General features: G+C 39.2%; 1 long non-coding RNA gene across 1 annotated transcript; it reads right to left on the bottom strand.

Moving 5' to 3' along the window:
* Positions 1-4089: 4089 nt before the first annotated feature.
* On the bottom strand, positions 4090-6699 carry LOC132133695 (uncharacterized). Its single transcript, XR_009429211.1, has 3 exons — positions 6585-6699; positions 6393-6491; positions 4090-5101 (listed from the first exon to the last, which is right to left on the bottom strand). It is a non-coding gene; the product is annotated as an uncharacterized LOC132133695 (long non-coding RNA).
* Positions 6700-22556: the final 15857 nt, after the last annotated feature.

The raw sequence follows: 22556 nt of genomic DNA, 5'->3' as shown, positions 1-22556 counted from the left end.
AGGAAAAAGTGTGGCAAAAAACGCTGCACAATGAGAAGAGGTGACCGGACCCTGAGGAAGATTGTGGAGAAGGACCGATTCTAGATCTTGGGGGACCTGCGGAAGCAGTCTGGAGTAGAAACATCCAGAGCCACCGTGCACAGGCGTGTGCAGGAAATGGGCTACAGAGAAGCAGCACTGGACTGTTGCTCAGTGGTCCAAAGTACTTTTTTTGGATGAAAGCAAATTTTGCATGTCATTCGGAAATCAAGGTGCCAGAGTCTGGAGGAAGACTGGGGAGAAGGAAATGCCAAAATGCCTGAAGTCCAGTGTCAAGTACCCACAGTCAGTGATGGTCTGGGGTGCCATGTCAGCTGCTGGTGTTGGTCCACTGTGTTTTATCAAGGGCAGGGTCCATGCAGCTAGCTATCAGGAGATTTTGGAGCACTTCATGCTTCCATCTGCTGAAAAGCTTTATGGAGATGAAGATTTCGTTTTTCAGCACGACCTGGCACCTGCTCACAGTGCCAAAACCACTGGTAAATGGTTTACTGACCATGGTATTACTGTGCTCAATTGGCCTGCCAACTCTCCTGACCTGAACCCCATAGAGAATCTGTGGGATATTGTGAAGAGAAAGTTGAGAGACGCCAGACCCAACACTCTGGATGAGCTTAAGGCCGCTATCGAAGCATCCTGGGCCTCCATAACACCTCAGCAGTGCCACAGGCTGATTGCCTCCATGCCACGCCGCATTGAAGCAGTCATTTCTGCAAAAGGATTCCCGACCAAGTATTGAGTGCATAACTGAACATAATTATTTGAAGGTTGACTTTTTTTGTATTAAAAACACTTTTCTTTTATTGGTCGGATGAAATATGCTAATTTTTTGAGACAGGTATTTTGGGTTTTCATGAGCTGTATGCCAAAATCATCAGTATTAAAACAATAAAAGACCTGAAATATTTCAGTTGGTGTGCAATGAATCTAAAATATATGAAAGTTTAATTTTTATCATTACATTATGGAAAATAATGAACTTTATCACAATATGCTACTTTTTTGAGAAGGACCTGTATGTGTGAGATACACTCATCCGAAATTCACTCAGAGGACAACTCTTCACAAAAGGTTTGTTTGTGAATATATGTTTTCATCAACCATTTTTTCTAGTTATATCCTTTTTTTTAGATAAAAATATAAAGTAACAGTAAATTACTGAAAATAGGTTGTAAAAAAAAAAAGCTTTTTCTTGTTTTCTGTCACTGCTGGAGGTTATAAATGGGACCTGAAGATTGTCACATGATGTAACTCAGATTTTTTTTTTTTGATAACAATGAACTTCATAAAGTTGGCTATAGGTCAGAGAAGTGATGAATTCATACATGTATTGAAATCTTCAGGTGATAATTTCAACCTCTCGGTTCTTCAGAGAGGAGACCTTATTCTGAGGAAATTGCTTGTCCCGGGAAAAAAGTTTTCCATGCTGGAATTTACTGTGGACAAAATGAAGTCATTCAGTTTACATGTACAGGTAGAGATCTTTCTCTTGATTTATTAAATATACTCACCTGTGCTACAAATGAAAACTTTTACACATTTTCTTTGTCTACCTTAGCTCTGCTCATTCTGTTTGTTCTCTTGAGGTGATTTCTGGTATTTTTAAACTCTACTTTTAAACATAGACTAGTTATTTCTTTACCTACATTGTCTGTATCAACTTAAAATAATTTATTTTAATTAACAACTTATATGTCTTTAGACCTAAGTAATTTACACTTAATGGTTTAAATGATGCTTAGTTAAATCTTTCCTAACTTTTGACTAGTACTGTGCTGTGTATAAAATAATTCAGAACATATCCCATTCACGCCTGGAAGTTTTTACACTAGCACAACACACACACACACACACACACACACACACACACACACACACACACACACACACCTTTTGCATGGCAACTGGGTTCTTGTTTGGCGTTTTTAATCGATGTAAATTTTCTGCAATTCAGCGAATGAATATCTTATGCAAATATCTTTAGTTATTTTAGTTAATATTTTTCTAAATAAACATACAGTAGTATATAGCAAGTCAACAGTATATAAATACTAATTCAAATAGTAATTTACAAATTGGCACAAAATAATTATTTATATATTATTTTGTGTTTTTCAGCGCCTCCAGCCCAAAGTTCTAGCTGCTCAAGTTGTCAATTATTGACAAATCAACAGGGGCTTGTGGACCAAATAAGTGTGAAAAAAATCATCTCAGACCAACTGAGATGTTTATCCACGTTTATCGGTTGAAGAATGGCACCCCTAAAGATCTCCCTCAGAAAATTTCAATGGATTATAATGGATTATATGGATTATAATATCATAACAAATAACTGTTTGCAATTTGCACTGAGAGTTCTGGGGGTAGGCAAATATATAAATATATAAATTTTTTTTTTTTTTTTTACTTATATAAGCGAGTACTGTATGTCCTTGATCTATTAAATGCAAATGTTTCTTCTGTGCAGTTTTCACCAGGGCCCATGCCAGAAAGGTATGCTGCTATATTTCTTCATTTAACATTTAATGATTTACTTTAGTTTATCTTATTTCTTATTCTATATTCAAAATCCTAATAATAGTGTAAAATATATTTAGAAAATATATAAAACAATTGATTTTTTTTTTTTACTTTTGCAGCCCGCCACAGGATACAGGTAACACAATTTTCTGTCATTTCTGTGTTTGAGAAAATGTATTTAAACTCATTTGAACTACATTATTGTGTTACAGCATTTTCTGATTGATTTGTTTTTCTCCCGGAATTTAGGTGTGACACCAGACATCAATATGGGAGAAACTACACATCTGGTGAATCTGGTCATCTGATGCTCATCTAAGACATCTGATGACAAAGACAGAACTACTTCTCACCCAAGCCAGTCCAATAATCAACAGTGTGATATATATATTTAACATATATATTTAATAATATGCATTGTTCATAAAAAAACATACATTAAGAATGTGATCAATTTATGCTTTCTTTTAAACCAGTAATCATGTGGTGATGTATTTATTTTTGGTGTCACTGTCACCTGTTTTACTGTTGACTTCACCTGTCTTTATTACACATCTATTATAAAAAAAAACAGATTGTGAGTATTAAACACTAAATACTATCCTTACCATCTGCATGATGTTACAGCTAGTAGGTGAGAAAAAAAGACTTAAATATAAAATAAATAATCATAGAATACAATAAATATCAGGACCTTCATAAGGCATTGAAGGACAAAGTGTTTGTCTTGATAAAACACAATAAAATGTTCCTTCTGATTCTTATATTGAACGATTAAAAACGTTGAAATGGCGACTTATTCTAAAACTGAAGGATGTAAATATGTTATACTGTTGGCTTTACATTTTCAAATGTTTTATAGTATCTCAAATCAAATTAATTATAAGCACGTACAATGTGGTTCAAAAGATCACTAGTGCATTACATTTCTTTTTCAGTATCCTATAAAGCTTTCTGATATGTAATCATGTCTTCTCGATTGGACTTCCAAAATATCATGCATTTTTACACAGTACTGAAGTAAAAAATTATGATTAATTATACAGTTATAGCAACAGGTTAGCAGGTTACATTTTGGGCTTTATGGCACAAACGCTCATTCTGATTGATTCCAGGAAGGAAATCGAAGCCTTAAATGAGGTTTAAATGGGTCTAATGGAGATTAACTGGTTGTCTGTGTGATGAGGTGTACCTTTAGACTACTCTTGATGAAATATTCTAGTACAGAGTCAAACTCTTTGACTGTAATTCTGCCATGTCAAGCAGTGGTAAATAATGAGAAGCTTCAAAATCATTTTAAAATCTGTCTGGATGAGCCATTTTAAGAGCCACTGTATACAAAATGGTAAAAACATATGTTTATAAATCATCTGTATCAGTGCTAAGCAATGTTAGCCTAGGCAGTTGTTAATAATTTAGCTTGGTACTAATAATTATGATTTTATTAAGATTTAGTTTTAACACATGGGCTCTCATGGTTTATTTTGTGACCAGATTTTTATGCAGGTAAACATTTAAAAGCACATTTATTTTTGCTGTACACTAAATGTCTTTGACGGAAGGCACACCAAAATCTGCTGAACTAATGAAACTGATTTGTGTTTCTCTGAGTCATTCTTGTTTACTGCGCAGATGGCAGTTGCGCCTCCTGTCCAATCCATCATACAATCACTCACCACCACCAGACCTTATCATAAAACACACACACATTCACACGCAAGTCCACCCACACACAGACCCTCATTTGGTTTCACTTTGTTGATTGCAACCAGGAATGAGTGGCATGTCCACAGACACACCCGGCGAGACGCTTCAAGCCGCAGCTCGCTGGTCCTTTTATCTCAAGTGTGTGTTTGTGTGTGTGTGTGTGTTTTATATCTCCGCTCCTCTTCACCGCATCAACGGTATTCATTGCAACCAGACACGGTCAAATTGGATCCTACCCAACCCAATGCCCCAGGAAGAACAAAGAAAGACCAAATACCAGCAGACTTCTGGAGTTCACATTGGTGCATCTCTGCCAGGAGATACTTTATCACTTCATAGAGATCTGACTAAAGTTTTGCTTTGTAGTGAGTCCTCTTTGCTTTCAGGTTCATGTACAGTTGGCCCCAAAGGGAAAGTGTTTCATTTCCAGGTTTGCATTATTCGTGAAGGTTTCCAGGAGGCAGAATTAGAGAAAACGGGTGCAGAATACCGTAAATGTGCCGGATGGGTTTTTAACCCTTCGGGCGGTGCGGTTAAGAAAAAAAAAGAATGGATTTCCATACTCTGTGAGACTGCCTGGTTATTTCCGCAGTTCTCCTCATGGGAATTGTGTGGAGAATTTTTATTCTTTTGTTTTGGCTGGAATTTCAAAGCACAAACATGTGGTAGTCATTCCGGCACGGGCTCGGAAGTTCACTGTCCTAATAACGGGCAGTTAAGACAAACAAACCCCTAGAGTAATGAAAGAAACCAGCCGTCCACTTAAACTGGGGCCAAGATCCATTTCCCAGTCAGGACGGAGAATTAGTGGAGCTGACCGCCATCAGTAGTGAGTCTGAACATGAATATGAAAGATACATTTGATGGAAAACAACACGATTATAAAAATATATTTCCTTTAAAGAAGAAAAACATGACAAAATGCCCCCAAAAATAAATGTATCTCGCTTGCATGTTTTATTCTAAGTGGCATACTAGTAAAAGAAAAAATCTGATAGGCGAGCTTTCTAAACCATTAGTGTTCAAACTATTTAATGACATTTCCACAGTGACCCCCTCATCTTTAATTACTTTTTCAATACTTATCTTTTATTGGCAATATGTGGTATAATAATTAAAAAATATTTTGTCAGTCACGTGAAAAACACCATCTTTTAAAGCACCTGTCATCTTTTTTTTATAGCTTCCTTTGTCTGTGTGTGTGTGTGTGTGTGGGTGTGAAAAGGTATTGCTCATGCACATTGTTACTTAAGCACAGTGTTTCACCCTGTTTTTATACAGTCTATGGTTTCACCACACGCCCCGTTTGGTCAGACAGTGCCACGGCAAAAATAAATATTTTACCAAGTTTTGAGCCTACGGTCCAAACTGAATGTGATTGGATAAAAGACAGTTTACCACAAAACAAAGGTAAGAAATAATGTGTATCTGCCCAAATAGGCCTAGAAGCCGTCTAGCTGATATTACAAACATTCAACCCAACTACTGTAGTCCGATTTATGAATAAATTACTCTCATGAACCGATTATTTTAAGCGAATCAAAACACACCGCACAATCAGATTAGCTCAATTCGATATGAATAAATGACTCGTATTAGACGGATCTTGTCAATGACACAATCTACAGCGCAACTAGTCTAATCTGATTCACGAATAAATAACTGATATGAACAGGTTCTTTTTTAGTGAGTTCAAATATACCATACAGCTAGTTAAGTCTGATTCGTGAACAAATGACTCATATATATAATTTCAAAACATCATATCTAAACAATTTCAGTGTATTACAGTCTATTACTAGTAGTTTATATATATATATATATATATATATATATATATATATATATATATATATATATTAAATGAATACTAAATCACATTACAAATCTACAGTTTCATAGGTCTGTCAGTCAAAAATGGGATTGGATCATTATAAAGGATAAGATGATTTGAGAAGTGCCCACCTTATACCATTTTGAATGTACCCCAATACATCACAATGCATACGTACATGTGAGAGAATAATATTTACACAAAGCATAAAAAGAATGCTTTTGTGAGAGGATATAAAGACATCAGTCCAGCTACAGGAGGTCAAAGACAGTCAGTGAATTGATATGCTTACATGCAGAAACTGATTTCTCTGGGATGTTTTGAAGACTTCGTTAACAGCTGTATGCCATGATCATGCTTCCAGATGGAGAGATTTGGCATCAGATCAGCTCTAAAGAGAGAAAGACAGACAAAAACACACTCTCAAGATCCACACACTTACATACATACAAAAATCGCTTAGTTATGACAAGGCTGTCCAAACCCTTAAGTCATTCTCTCTCAGCAGTGGTCTCCAACTCCACCATTAAAATTCCCCCGAGCGGCTTCGGAGCAGTTCCTCTTCCACAGTGACCACGAGAAGCCACACTTTCTCTAGCTGTGACGTCAAGGGAAGTGGGACAGAGGAATTCTGGGTAAAGTGAGAGGTGCCTGAACCACCGTGGTATTTACACGCTCACACGTCCAGGTCTTGTCTCGCACACACATGAGAAGATGTCCACAAAACACAGCCCTGTGTGTTTCAGTTGGAAGAACTGAGTTTGGATTTTGAAGATGGAGTTCTGGTCCAACTGTGATCCGTTTTGGAGCGTCTAAACACAAAGTTTGACGTGTTCTTGCAGTCTGATGTGCTCTTGGCAGACGCTGTCGGGACACACCGCAGAGTTTCTGAAGTACACTAGCTTTCTGTCTTTGTTTTGACATTATTAAGGAAATAGTTCATCCAAAAAATGAAAGTTATGAAAACATTTACTCGCACTCATGTTGTTCCAAAGTTGTATGTCTTTGTTTCATTTGTGGAGCACAAAATGAGTTTTGAAGAATATTTACAGTTCTTTTCCATAAGAATGTCAACTCCAAAAAATACCATAAAAGTAGTCCATATATACTTTATACTTTATTCAGTAATGACAGATTATTGATTCAACTGATCAAAAGTGACAGTCGAGACATTTAGAAAGTTACAAAAGATTTCTATTTCAAATAAATGCTGCTTTTTTGAACGTTCTAATCATCAAAAAATCCTGAAAAGATCATTATATCACCGTTCCCACGGAAATATTAAACTAAACTAAACATTGATAATAAAAAGAAAGATTTCTTGAGAAGCAAATTATGCTGATTTCTGTAGGATCATGTGACACTGAAGAATTAAGTAATGATGCTGAAAATTCAGCTTTGCATCACAGGAATAAATTACACTTTAAAATATATTCAAATAGAAAGCAGTTATTTTAAACTATAATAGTATTTCACAATATTGCTGTTATTATGATCCAATAAATTAACATAAGACTTTTTTTTTTTTCAAAAACATTAAAACATTTCTTACAGACCCCAAACTTTTACATTTTATGCATTATATATATGAATTTAAAAATATTATTCACTGAAAATCATGCATGTGTCTTGTATTCTCTCTTCCATATATTCAAATTTATGCATGAACATGAGTTGCAGATGTGATGTCAAATGCTATTGGTTCTCTTGGTCTTGATGCAAATGAGATTTGATTTACGGTGGATAAGGACTTAAATGTAACTATTTTACTCACACAAAGCTATTATAAAGCTTTAGACATCTCAGAATAGAAACATATGGAGTAGTTTTATGGTACATTTTTATCTTGACATCACCTGATCACTGCATTTCTTTGTAAACAAAAGTAGTATTGACGATCTTGCATAATATATATTTGCTATCCACAGAAGAATGAAAATCGAGTTTGGAACGACATAATGGTGAGTAAATTATGAACCATTTTTTGGTTAAGTGTTTGGGTGTATATATGTATTCATGTGGTTCTTATTTACACTTAATGTTTAATAGACAAGAAATCTTAATTGTATTTCTTTAAAAATATCTACATACATTTAAGAAGCAAAATTGAGAGAAATGAGAGAAAGCTATATATATATATATATATATATATATATATATATATATATATATATATATATATATATATATATATATGTAGACTTACAATAGTCTATTGGCAGATCTTTCCATTTATATGGACAATTGATTTCATTAATGTATTTTAAGTAGTTTTGCTTTTTAACATGCTGCTGCTGTGTGCAAATTACCTTTAGTGTGAAATAATGTAAAACTGATGCATGTATTTTTGCAAACAGGTTTGTTTCCTGTCACAGTGGCATGTGTAAAAGAGTTTTTCCGGCTGTTAGTTTGATAGTATGTACAGTGATTAATGTTGCATGTCTGTTTGTGTGTGTGTAACAGTCATTTGACCTCCTGACCTAACCTATCTTTTCTAATGTACATGGTTGTCACATTGACACATTGATTCCCACCCAAAAAACACACAAATGAGTGACCAGAACAGCTGATAGAAGCTGTGGAGGGAAATGGACAATAAATCTGGGTGGCGGGTAAACCGCTTAACACCCATTTACTCAGGTGGGTCCATTATCACATGAAGCGTCAAACCTCCCAACTTCACCACACAATGGGAAAAAGACAGATATCAGCCAGAAAACCACAATGAGTGAACCAAGTCTAAGTCAGGAAGGACACAATCGCTTCCCCAGAACCCTAAAACACACGAGATACAGGGTGAGATGGATTTCCACAACACAAAGAGGTGGTCATTTTGGCAATCCTGAGCAAACAGTTAAAGTCTCTTCTTATCAGTGCTTCACTGTTCAGACTGCGAATGTCAGTCTGCCACTTTAAAGTCAAATCAATGCCTGGAGCCAAGCTAGTGAACTACAGCCTGAGCCACAGTGTTTCAAACACACTCATGAATGCTCAATCATTTATCTGCTGCCAAATCGTCAAGTACATCCTTTGGCACCGTCTGTTTCTCCATCATTCATTTTGCCTTAACGTTTGAGTCTTGCCAAGAATGTGTCATTCTCAAAGATAAATGTTTCTTACAGTATGGCTGCATACCAATTTGCACACTTCTGCTATGGGCAAATATATACTTTGCTAGTGATGGGAAAATAAAAGCTTTTTGGAGTTTTTATTGTCATGTACTGTGTGGGTTTGCTTGACGTGGTCACACTTTATTTTAAGGTCCAATTAATAGCGTTAAACCATTAACTATGACTTTTGCCTCAGTAAACTCCTAATTTGCTGCTTATTAATAGTAAGGTAGTTAGATTTCGGTATTGGGTAGATTAGGGATGTAGAATATGATCATGCAGCAAATGTGTACATTTACTGTATAAAATTAACATATGTATGTATATATAAAATGTTATATTTTGCATGTTTTCTGCATGGTCCAAGACACCACATACAGGACTGTGTTTTATATGCATATGCATTTTTTTTATATTATATATTTATGTGTATTACAAGTGTCTATGTGTGTGTGTATACACGCACACACACACACACACGCACGCACGCACGCACACACACACACACACACATTTTCCATCTGCTTTTTGACATCTTGTAGAGGACTTTATTCAGTTTGAAGCTTCATTGAGTTTTTCTCATAAATACATTGTCCTCATCCATATGTATACAGTTTTTCCCCGTGTCGACTATGAATTCTCCTCTTCCAATTGACTGGGGATTTATTGTTAAAAAGCCTCTGGAGGGAGGGTTTGCCGGTTTCCCGAATTTGAAACATTTGAGGTATCTGAGATTCTTGGAGTGAATCTGGTCTGGTTTAAAGGAATCGCCGGTTGGCTCATGCCTTTCAGTTTCTAATGACTCACAGATGGGCTCTGCTGGACCCCACCGGGCCACTCAAACTGGGTCACCCTACAACACATCAGCTTCTTGATCTCATGTGGAATTCACTCAGTCTAGTGAACAAAGATTATGATGTCCTCTAATACAGAAGGAATTAATTTTGGTTATGTTTTAAATGTAATACCAGCCTACTACTAACTATTTTCATTTAAAATAATAGTATCTGAAACAATACATAGTACAGTGATCTGCCAGCTCATATTTTTCTTAAAGATTAGCAGGTGAAAAATCACAGCTGATATTGTGGTTTATACATTTCTTTTTTATTATTGTTTGTATGAAATACAAAACAATGTGGTTATTTATCACACTGTAAATCAAAGATTGCATTGCACTTTAGGCTACATTATCCAGAAAAAGATGTATAGATGCATTGTTTTTAGAGATTTAAGCTTTAGCTAGTTAGTCCAGTTAGCCCATGCCGAAATTACACCATGGCACAGGCACCAAATGACACACAAAAAATCATTATATTATGGCAAATCTAATTCTTTAGATCAGTCACATGTCATCTACAGCTCGGGTGATTGGCTCAATCCACAATGGAAATGTTTGCAAAGTGTCCATGAACATTCAGCATCCAGGTCGTCTATATCAGTCAGTCTTTGGATGAATGGGATTGATAATTAATAGCTCACTCCAGGTATGTTAACCTGTTTATTGCATTTGCAAAAGTACAGTATTTGGGTATTATAAGCCAACATTTGCATTTTGTCCACAGTAATCTCATTGTATATGCATAAATACACCATAAATTACGCTGTTCTGAACATATCCTCCTATTTGGTCTTAACATTACTTTAAACCCTCTTTTAAAATTCTTTCTGATTTAACCATTACCCTGACATCTGCCAAAGCAAGACATATTATGTAATATTGTTTTATGATTACTCTGTATAGTATATTAAATAACTACTCTGACAGGGAAATTTTGGTTTGGCTATTTGTGTCATTAAATGTTTCCAACTTTTTAACACTAAATATGCACATTTTAATTCACTCTCTGTATTTTAGCTTTATTTTTTAAATTATAGATATATTGGATATTTGTAGATAAGCATAAGATTAGCACTAAATTTCCTTTCTAAGAAGCATCTTGTACTGTCACAATCTTTTTAGGCATATAATGCAAAAATTAAAACAGTCAAACCAATTATATGTTTCAATATATATTAAAAAGATTTGATTCAGTTCAAGTTCATTTACCCATTGTTGTCTACATTATTATAGAAATGTCCTTTTACAATCATTTTATCTAATGGGAAAAGGCACCCAAACAACCACGACTGTAACATCTAGCTTTTATACTTAAAATCAATCTCTTCTTCATATATTATACCCTATTTCAGGGGTGTCAAACTCAATTCCTGGAGTTAAACACACCTGATCCAGCAAATCAAGTCCTTCAGGCTTATTTGAAAACTACATTGTATGTGTGATGGAGCAGGGTTGAAACAAAACTGAGGAATTGAGTTTGACACCCTTGCCCTATCTTTCATGAGTGGAGATTGTGGAGTAGGCTCGTAAAGGTTTTCGGCTGCAATGGAATTAATGTAAACACAACAGAGTTCATCGTCTGCTTGCGACTTGACAAGCGACTGTAGTCGAGAGACATATTGGTTGTCAGATGACACTTCATCATCGTAAAGTACGTGAAACAGCAGACATTATTCATGGCAAACATGGCAAACATGTTTTAAAGCTACCATTCATTAATGGACGGTCATACATTTTTTCTGTAATGTATGTTGAGATCAAATAGTCCCTGAGCGGGTATAAAACAAATTGGTGCTGTTGATTCAAAATAAACGGAGCTTTTATTGCTTGTAAATCTGTGATTGTGAAGTGAACTGACTGCACTTACAGACGGCTCCTGTTTCACTAATGAGATGAGACTCCATCTCTATTAAGGACTAAATGTTATTTTTGGCTGTGTGTGGAATTGAATATATATATATAAAAAAAGTAGTTTATTGCTCATATGATGCTATTTTATAGCTCGCCAGACTTCAGTCATAATTTATTTACAGTATTAATGTTGTCTCAAATGTTTCTCCTTAAATTCCTTGGAATAGTTCAAACTTTCAAATGAGGCGATGTTGATATATAGTAAAATAAGTATGAAATCAATGTGGATAGCAGCTCAGATCATTTGACTGAACTTGACTTTTGATTGCATAATTGCAATTTTGAGCCTATTATTTGATTCATTTTTGGATAGCAGGATGCTTCATTTGGCTGTCCTTATAAACTCATTAGTGTCTAGTTAATTGATTTTTCTTTGCTTGCAATGTAGTTTAAAAAAATTATATGCAAAAAAAAAAAAAAGTACACTATGCAATGATGGATATTTCGAATTGTATTTTGTGTTATTGTCAAATGACCTCATTATTTTAGGGATATTAAATACATAAATATACACAAAAAATGATATGGTACTTCTTTTTATTTTTGGCACCATGATTTTACCATTTTGGTTTTGGAGTTTTTTTTGTGTTGTTAAGGTTATTTATTTATTTTAACTTTTTTTGTATAGCAATAAATAAAACATTAAATTCAATTAAACACCTTTCTGGCAGATCGATCAAACAATGGGTCTTAAAGGAAATCTTGATGTGTTGATTCAGGTGCACTGTAAGTGATTTGCATGCCATTTTAAAATGCTTTAATGCATCACATATTCTTATGAATCATCACCAGGTGTGTTTTACTCTCATTTGCGTGTTTGCCTGCAGGTGTTGCGGTGGAATTCACGTCTCCGTCTTCACTCTCATTTACGAGACCCACATAAATCCAAGCATGTTTATCATTTCCATCCAATCTGGAGACACATTTATTAACAGGTAAGAACAGGGCAGAAACTCCTCACAGGTGTACAGTCAGAAAGAAGGCAATGGGTCGAGGGAGGAAACACAGAATCAGGACCACATGTAGACGCAGTCATCACAGCAGATCAAAGCCCACCAAACTCACAGTCGAGATCAAAAGGGGCCGGGTTACGCTCGCGTGAGCCCTACAGGGGCTGAGGTGGACTGGACCGCATTAGACATCTGAGCCGAGAGGCTCCAAAACTAACAAAAAAGCAAAATAGAGGAATGGGGTGATTCAGTTAGACAGTGGTACCACCAAAAGACTTTCGTTAGACTAGACTTCATATTTAAAGGAATAGTTTACCCATAAATGGAACATTTTCATCATTTACACACTCCTATGTTGTTCCAATCCTGTATGACTGAATTAAAAACTCAAGGAAATGTTCTGGAAGAATATATGAGCTGTACTTTGCCATACAACTAAAATGCATGGTGGTCGCTCCACAAAAGAACAAAAAGCATCATAAAAGTAGTCCAAACATCTCATAGACTATACTCAAAATCATCTTTAGCCATATGCTGGATTTTAAAAAGGAACTGACCAAAAATTAAAGTTGCTGTTCACTTACAATCTTCCACTTTGCTGTAGCCCTCAGATATCATATGCAATGGTCTTTAGGGTCACTGAGGTCAAACCTGGTGCAATGTGTTGAAAGGCACCACTTATAATTGAACACAAGTGCAAATGAGCTTTTGAGGATTTTAATTAACTAAAGCTTATATTTTTTCTTGTTCCTCACACAAAACAATCATATGGAGTACTTTTATGATATGTTTATGGTCTTTTTTGGAGCTTGGGAGTTTAAATCACCATCAGAAAGAGCAAAGTACATGGCATCCTTATCCTAATAAATATATATCTATCTTATTTTCCAGATTCACTTTTTTATGCTTAAAAAAATGGAAAAGGGTCTGCTAGTGCAGTAAGACAAAATACACGTCCATCACTATCTCTCTGAAAACAAGCCTTTATATCTTGCTTCTCAAGTACATCGATCTAGTTGGACTGAAAACAAAGCAAAAACAACTGAAAGTCAATGAGTAATCTTGTTTTTTTTTTTTTTTTTTTTTTGCATTCTTGGTTGGACTATTCCTTAAATTGATTGCAAATAAAACAGGACTGTAAGGGGTGAAAGTACAGTTTGTTAAATTTGTTTCAGGTACCAAACAGTTTCCTCACAGCCTTTGCTTCATATTAAATATGGCACCCTCTAACTAACATTTATGAAACTGCTGTAATATGTGCATGAGTGAACAACAGTAGAAGTGTGTGTTCTTTGATTTTATTACAAATTCACACCTCACAAACCACAGATTCACACGCAGGAATATGCTCAGGTGTGCTGGAATTCAAGAATCAACACATAGAAATAATTCAAAGAATCATTCTAGAAATAACATCCTTGAACAAAAGAAAATCAAACCACAGTAACCTGAAAGGCCTGCATTGGAAACACAAAACTTCAACAAGTCAAAACCATCAAGTACAACAACAAAAACACCCTTTAAATATTTATTATCTTGAGGTCTCTTGTTTAGATGGAGGCCTAATCAAATTTAAAAGGCCTATTTTCCCATCACAAAATGAAGTAGACAGCTGTAATTACCACACTGTTTCTCTGTACACACCTCGTAAATGTTGTTTCGCACTGCTGGTTTTCCTCAGTCCCTTTTTGTTTGTATTATTTGTGGTTGGGCTTTTATAAAGTGATGATTAGATTGTTTGGAATACTCATGCATAATCTTAACGATAAATGGATGACTTTTCACGTTGGATGTTTAAAATGAATTAAAATAAAACTTGCACGTTTGCCATAAATCAGTTGAATACCCATGGATGGTTTAAACAGAACAGGCAGTGTGCTGTGGTCTAGGACAAAACGAGACTTTGTGTAGCCTTTTTTTGGAAAGAAAGTGCCAGAGCTGTAATGCAGTCCAGACGCTCTCTTTTTATTTCTTCTCCTCCCTCTGTCCTGCGTCGCTACTGACCAGCTTCAAACTTCTCAATTTCTAACAACAATAAATGCTGCAACTCAGACAGTCCTGATCTTCCATTCCAGCCCACCCAAAATCTCAGACCTGGTTGTGAACTTGACCCTGACAAGCGCCAGAGTCTTCCCCAGACCCACACTGAGATTGAGGTGCTGTTGTTTGACGTGGATGTGTAAGTGAGATATTTAGACCTCACCCTCTAGAGAGAATGAGGTACAGATGGGTGACAGAAATGAGGTGAAGTGTGTTTATTCGTACGTGCATTGGTTAGCAGGAACCTTTTTGCCATTTTGTCACATGCACTGCTGGAAAATCCAACTAGAAACTATTTCTTATGATACATTGTGGTTTATATGGTTTCTAGCTGCTCATTTATAGCATTAGTTAGTCCAAACTGGTCTTGATGATTGATCAGCTTGACTACCAGCTGGTTGACCTGGTAGACCACCTTGAACCAGCAACAAACCAGATTTTCAAGGTCTATAAACCATTTTGACCATTGTAACAGATATAATTTCAGGCAAATATGATCTGTGCTGGTGGTATATGGTCATTAGGTAGTCCAGATTTTAGGGATTATCAGTAGGACTACAACTGGTTTCCACCCAGCAGACCATCTTAGTCAAATTGGTTAGAACTTATAGACCACCTTGGACTAGCAACAAACCAGCTATTTGTTCTCAAAACCAGTTTGACCACTTTTTGAACAGTTTTTTCCACCTAGTTTCAATTATAAGCCAAAGATCCAAGCTGGTCTAGATGATTAATCAACTGGTCTCAAAGCTGACTGATTTGGTTTCACCCTTCAGTTAATTTTGGACTACTTACCAACTAGCTTGACCTGCTTAACCGGCATGGCCTTGTTATCTAATTCAAAGGCAAAGATCTGATGGAAAACATTGTGATGTTTGAAGGACAGTGTGTTCATCTGTTGTGTCCACTAAATAATGGAGAAGAATTTTTTTAAACAAAACAAACTGATGCCAGACAAAAAAAAGAAAGTAAAACACGTTTGAAAGACAAGGTTTTTTTATATGCTTGTCAAACTGTACCTTTCTTCCAAAGAACTGTACAAGAACTTTGAGTCTGGAATTCAGGTAAGCATTTCTCTCCCTCTTTCCTCTCCCAGGGACAGAGTTCGATCTAAAATTAGGTTTATTTAAGGGTTTGAGATCTTGGCCAAAAGTGCTCTGACATTAATTTGAAACAGCTCAGCCCAGGTGGGAGGAGGAAAAGAGGGGCCCACGGTCTGTAAATAAAAGCCAGTCCATTTTTATCATCTTCTTGGTCTTTTGGAGAGTCTTAGATTGACATTCCTCCCTGCTTGAGCCTGATGCTCCTGCCTGACATCATTAAGGAGGAATGTACACTGTATGTTCTCTGTTTCAGTCCCTCCATCTCATGTTTTAATTCTCCTTTTTCCGGAATGCCAATCTAGCTGTGCTTTCATCATGTGAGAAAGGACGTTCAGACATGAGGTGAGTATGAACACCCCCATTCATCAGGACCGAAGCCTGGCACACACTCAGGAAGCTCAGGCTTTTTTTTTGCCTCTGTGGTACCTGCAGACGCAGTAACTGCCAAGATTTTCACTGACCTACTTTCTGCCAGTGTTGAATATGAGTTATTAGAGGCGCCCGGGGGCTGAATTTTTCCCTGGACGTATGCAGGGCTCTCCTTTCCCCTCTCGTGCTCAGCGCCGCCTTTGTCTCTGCAGAGAATGATATAAATCAGCCAACGGCTGTAAGGGAAGAATGAAGCACTGTAGAGTCTTGGAGGGGGTGTGGAGTAGAGCTGCTGAATCCAGTGGTTTCAGTGTCTGTGGATTATTAATATCTTCCTGCTGATAGGGGAGCCATGCTTTATTTGAACGTTCAGATCCTTCTCAAGTCCACTACAAATAGATGAGTTCTTCAAGAGCACATGTTGGACACAGATAAAGCATTGTGCTGGACAAACAAGGTCTTTAAGGGGTAGTTCATCCTAAAACTAACATTCTGTCATCATTTATTCACCTCAAAAAGATTTTTTTAAAAAAATTTTCTTTTTGGAATATGACTTTAGTTTATTCATCATTGAGTCTCTAGACATGCTTAGACATGAACCTACATAGTGTATGGTGAGTCATTTACAGCACATGTAGTAAACACTGACAAACTAACTAGTTAACTACTTTTCTGGTTGACTAGTAAACTTGAACTTGTACAAAAATTACACGATAAGCTCAGTAATGACGACTTGGTTCCACATACGGAACTCATAGTATAAAAGTAGATGAGCTCTTCTGAGCTCCTGCAGTTCTTCTCAATAAAACACATCAGAATTGTGTAACCTGTTCACATTGGTGTGTACCTCCTCGCTTATTGTCTTTCCAGTGAATGATACATCACGGGAACAGTCTCTAGAGATTGTAAGATCTGCAAAACAGACTCTCCACATGTAGGTGTAATGACATAAACTCGCCCTGTGCAGCATTTAGTGAGGGAGGACAGACATTCACAGAAAGGTGTTTGTCCTCATAGCTCAGGGGTTAGGCATTGGGGATTAGGATGCTTTTATTGTATTTTACAAAGGAGGCTTAAAGAGAACAACCGGACATGTCCAGGCACGCAGTGAGTGTTCATTACATGTTTTCAGCATGTAAACCTTTGTTACATAAGAGGTGTCACATACATTCTTACAGAGTGATTCACATATTCTGGAACATTACAACACAAGAGTATTACCAGCCTCTTAAAGCATCTTAAGGTGAACCCACATGTAGACCTGCAGCTGTGGATGAAGGATGTTCATTTTGGAACAGGTGTGGATGCACAAGACAAATGACACAAATGATTCGCGAACCTGCTACGAACTCCCGAACTGATTCAAATGATTTGCGATCCCGCTCCGAACTCCCGAACTGACTCAAATGATTTGCGAACACACTCCGAACTCTCGAACTGATTCAAATAATAATATTTAAGACTACAGTTTAATGCACATAAGCACATTGTACATCCCTGTATATCTTAATATTTAAGACTACAGTTTACTTTGTCATGCACATTATTTTGCGTTCTATATTTAATTCTACAATATACATTTTTTATATTTTATTCTTATATTTTTATTGTTTACTTCATTCTTCATTCTTACATAGCTATATTTATGTATATTTTCCTCTCTGTTGTTTTCTTTAATAATTGCACTGTCCATGGAGCGGACCTGACTCACATTTCACTGCTGGTTATATATGCTATATATAATTTTGTATGTGACGAATAAAATTTTTTAATCTTGAATCTAGAAAAATAATCCGCGAAGCCGCTCCGAACTGACTCAAATGATTCGCGAACCCGCTACGAACCCCCGAACTGATTCAAATGATTCGCAATCCCGCTCCGAACTCTCGAACTGACTCAAATGATTCGCAAACCAGCTCCGAACTCCTGAACTGACTCAAATGATTCGCGAACCCGCTTTGAACTACCGAAATGACTCAAATGATTCGCGATCCCGCTCCGAGCTCCCGAACTGATTAAAATGATTCACGCTCCGAACTCTCAAACTGACTCAAATGATTCGCGATCCCGCTCCGAACTCCCGAACTGATTCAAATGATCCGCGAAGCCGCTCCGAACTCCCGAACTGACTCAAATGATTCTCGAACCCGCTACGAACTCCCAAACTGATTCAAATGATTCGCGATCCCGCTCTGAACTCCTGAACTGACTTAAATGATTCGCGAACCCCAAACTGACTCAAATGATTCGCGAACCCGCTTTGAACTACCGAACTGACTCAAATGATTCGCGATCCCGCTCCGAGCTCCCGAACTGATTAAAATGATTCACGCTTCGAACTCTCAAACTGACTCAAATGATTCGCGATCCCGCTCCGAACTCCCGAACTGATTCAAATGATCCGCGAAGCCGCTCCGAACTCCCGAACTGACTCAAATGATTCTCGAACCCGCTACGAACTCCCGAACTGATTCAAATGATTTGCGATCCTGCTCTGAACTCCTGAATTGACTTAAATGATTCGCGAACCCCAAACTGACTCAAATGATTCGCCAACCCGCTACGAACTCCCGAACTGATTCAAATGATTCGCAATCCCGATCCGAACTCCCGAACTGACTCAAATGATTCGCAAACCAGCTCCGAACTCCTGAACTGACTCAAATGATTCGCAAACCCGCTTTGAACTATCGAACTGACTCAAATGATTCGCGATCCCGCTCCGAGCTCCCGAACTGATTAAAATGATTCACGCTCCGAACTCTCAACTGAAGGCCCCTCCCAGCCGGAACCACGCCTCCCGATCCCGGAGGCGTACTCGGGTGAGCCCGGTTTTTGTAGAGCCTTTCTTAACCGCTGTGATATGCACTTTGCCCTCCAGCCTAGAACTTTTGCCAGTGAGAGGGCCAAGGTGGCCTTTGTTCTGACCCTGCTTTCTGGGAGGGCGGCATTGTGGGGAACAGCGGTGTGGGAGAACCAGGACCCATGCTGCGCCTCGTTCCAGGCGCTCTCCGCCGAGATGAAACGGGTCTTTGATCGGGCAGCCGCAGGACGGGAGGCGGCCAGGAAGCTGGCGGAGTTACGCCAGCACGAGAGATCCGTCTCGGACTATTCCATCGAGTTCCGGACCCTGGCGGTGGAGTGCCATTGGAACGAGAAGGCGCAGTGGGACATGTTCCTGCATGGTCTGGCTGACCGCGTCCAGAGGGAGATCTACGCCCTGGATCTTCCCCCATCACTCAATGGACTTATTGAGCTGGCCCTACGGGTCGATGCACGTCTGTCACGGATGGAGAGGAGGGGGCTACTCAACACCCCATCCAGGGGACCGGCAGACGTGCGGTTCAGCGGCGGGGACGTGGCCAGCCCCGTCTACGATCACGAGCCCATGCAGGTAGGGCGAGCTCGGCTTTCCCGGGAGGAGAAGGTGAGGCGGAGGTCCCTGGGCCTATGCCTTTACTGCGGGGGGGCCGGACATCAAGCCCATGCCTGTCCGGTAAAAGGGCCAGGCCCGGTAGTACGCATGAGGCTACTATCGGGTGGGATCTCCGCCGAGAAGACCTCATCACCATCATCATCTACGCTCCTTCCGGTAAGGCTGCGGTGGTCAGCACAGACACACCACTGTCAAGCACTACTGGACTCTGGGGCAGAGGGGAACTTCATGGATAGCACATTAGCACACAAGCTCCACATTCCCCTCAGACCCCTTCCGCATCACATCACAGTTCACGCCCTCACTGGACAGCAACTCCCTACCATCTCGTACATTACTGAAGACATCACACTCATCACATCTGCTAATCACTCCGAGACCATCTCCTTTCACATCCTTGACTCTCCCCTGGCACCCATTGTCCTCGGGCACCCTTGGCTCCTCCGCCATAACCCCAAAATAGACTGGCCCTCTAATTCCATTTTGTCCTGGTGTAAAAAGTGTCATGAGTCTTGTTTAGTGTCTGCCTGTCCGTCTGTGTCTTTGTCTGTGTTACAGGAGGAGGCGGTGGATTTGTCTAACGTGCTCGCTGAGTACCTCCATCTGAAGGAAGTGTTCAGTAAGTCTCGTGCTGCTTCTCTTCCTCCGCATCGTCCTTACGACTGTGCCATAGATTTACTGTCAGGTAAGTCTCCGCCTAAGGGAAAACTTTATTTACTTTCTGTTCCAGAGAGGGAGGCTATGGAGAAATATATTTCTGATTCTCTAGCTTCTAAATTCATCCGCCCTTCCTTTTCTCCTGCGGGGGCGGGGTTCTTTTTTGTGGGAAAGAAGGACGGATCACTGCGACCTTGCATTGATTACCGAGGACTGAACAACATCATGGTAAAGAACACTTATCCTTTACCGTTTATGTCTTCGGCCTTCGAGAGGTTGCAGGGAGTGTCAATTTTCACAAAACTGGACTCACGCAATGCGTATCATTTGGTTCGGATCAGGGAGTGGGATGAATGGAAGACTGCTTTTAACACCCCAGAGGGCACTTTGAATATTTGGTGATGCCCTTCGGGCTCTCCAACTCCCCAGCGGTCTTCCAGGCACCCGTCAACGACGTGCTACGAGATATGATCGATCAGTTCATTTATGTCTACCTTGATGACATATTGATTTTTTCTTCCTCTCTCCAGGAACATGTGCAGCATGTCCGACGAGTGCTTCAGAGGTTGCTAGAGAATGGGCTTTTTGTCAAGGCGGAGAAATGCGAGTTTCATGCACAGTCAATTCCATTTTTGGGGTATATCGTGTCGACTGAGGGAATACGCATGGATCCCAAGAAAGTTAAGGCTGTGGTAGAATGGCCAAGCCCAGATTCCCGTAAGGCCCTACAGAGGTTTCTGGGGTTCGCTAACTTCTACCGGCGTTTCATTCGCAACTTCAGCCAACTAGCCGCACCTCTGACCGCCTTGACCTCTGCCAAGACTGCGTTCAGGTGGTCAGACACAGCTGAGGCTGTGTTTGCCAAACTGAAGAGCCGTTTCATTTCAGCCCCTATTCTGATTACCCCTGACCCTACACGTCAGTTCGTGGTGGAGGTCGACGCGTCAGAGGTGGGGGTAGGAGCGGTGTTATCTCAACGTTCTCCCTTAGACGACAAGGTCCACCCTTGCGCGTATTTTTCATATCGTTTATCTCCGGCAGAACGAAATTACGATATTGGTAACCAAGAATTGTTGGCAGTTAAGATGGCATTGGAGGAATGGCGACACTGGTTAGAAGGATCGGGGGTTCCTTTTATAGTATGGACTGACCACAAGAATTTAGAGTACATTAGCACCGCCAAAAGGTTGAACTCCAGGCAGGCTCGATGGGCACTTTTTTTCGGACGTTTTGACTTTACTATCTCGTACCGCCCGGGTTCCAAAAATATCAAACCCGATTCTTTGTCGCGTATTTTTGACCATTCCGAACGCCCATCCACTCCCGAGTGTATTTTTCCTGAGACATTAGTGGTCTCCACTCTCACATGGGAGATCGAATCGAAGGTCAGAACGGCCTTAGAAGGGGTAACGCCTCTGCCCGGGTGCCCACCGAACCGCTTATTTGTGCCAGAGGGATTAAGGTCCGACGTTATCCAGTGGGGACATTGCTCTAATGTAGCTTGCCATCCAGGGGTTAACCTTACTAGATTTTTAGTCAAGCAAAGATTCTGGTGGCCACTTATGGCTCGCGACATTCACAGTTTTGTTTTGGCTTGCTCGGTTTGTGCCACTGGTAAGACTTCCAATCGGCCCCCTGATGGGTTACTCCAACCGCTGCCGGTTCCTTCGAGACCCTGGTCCCACATCGCTCTAGATTTTATTACCGCCCTCCCGCCCTCCCAGGGCAACACGGTAGTTTTAACCGTGGTGGACCGGTTCTCGAAGGCAGCCCACTTTATTCCCTTGCCCAAATTACCCTCAGCCAAGGAAACAGCATTGACCATCGTAGACCATGTCTTTCGTTTACATGGCCTCCCGATAGACGTGGTTTCCAGCAGGGGACCCCAATTTGTGTCTAAATTTTGGCGAGAATTCTGTAGACTACTGGGAGCGACTGTAAGTCTGTCCTCAGGGTTTCACCCCCAGAGCAATGGTCAAACCGAGAGAGCCAACCAAGATTTGGAAAGGGTGTTGCGATGTTTGGTCTCCAAGAATCCT

The sequence above is a fragment of the Carassius carassius genome, chromosome 50 (assembly GCF_963082965.1).
Source record: "Carassius carassius chromosome 50, fCarCar2.1, whole genome shotgun sequence".
Lineage (NCBI taxonomy): Eukaryota > Metazoa > Chordata > Actinopteri > Cypriniformes > Cyprinidae > Carassius > Carassius carassius.
This window is presented reverse-complemented; position numbering and strand designations above follow the sequence as displayed.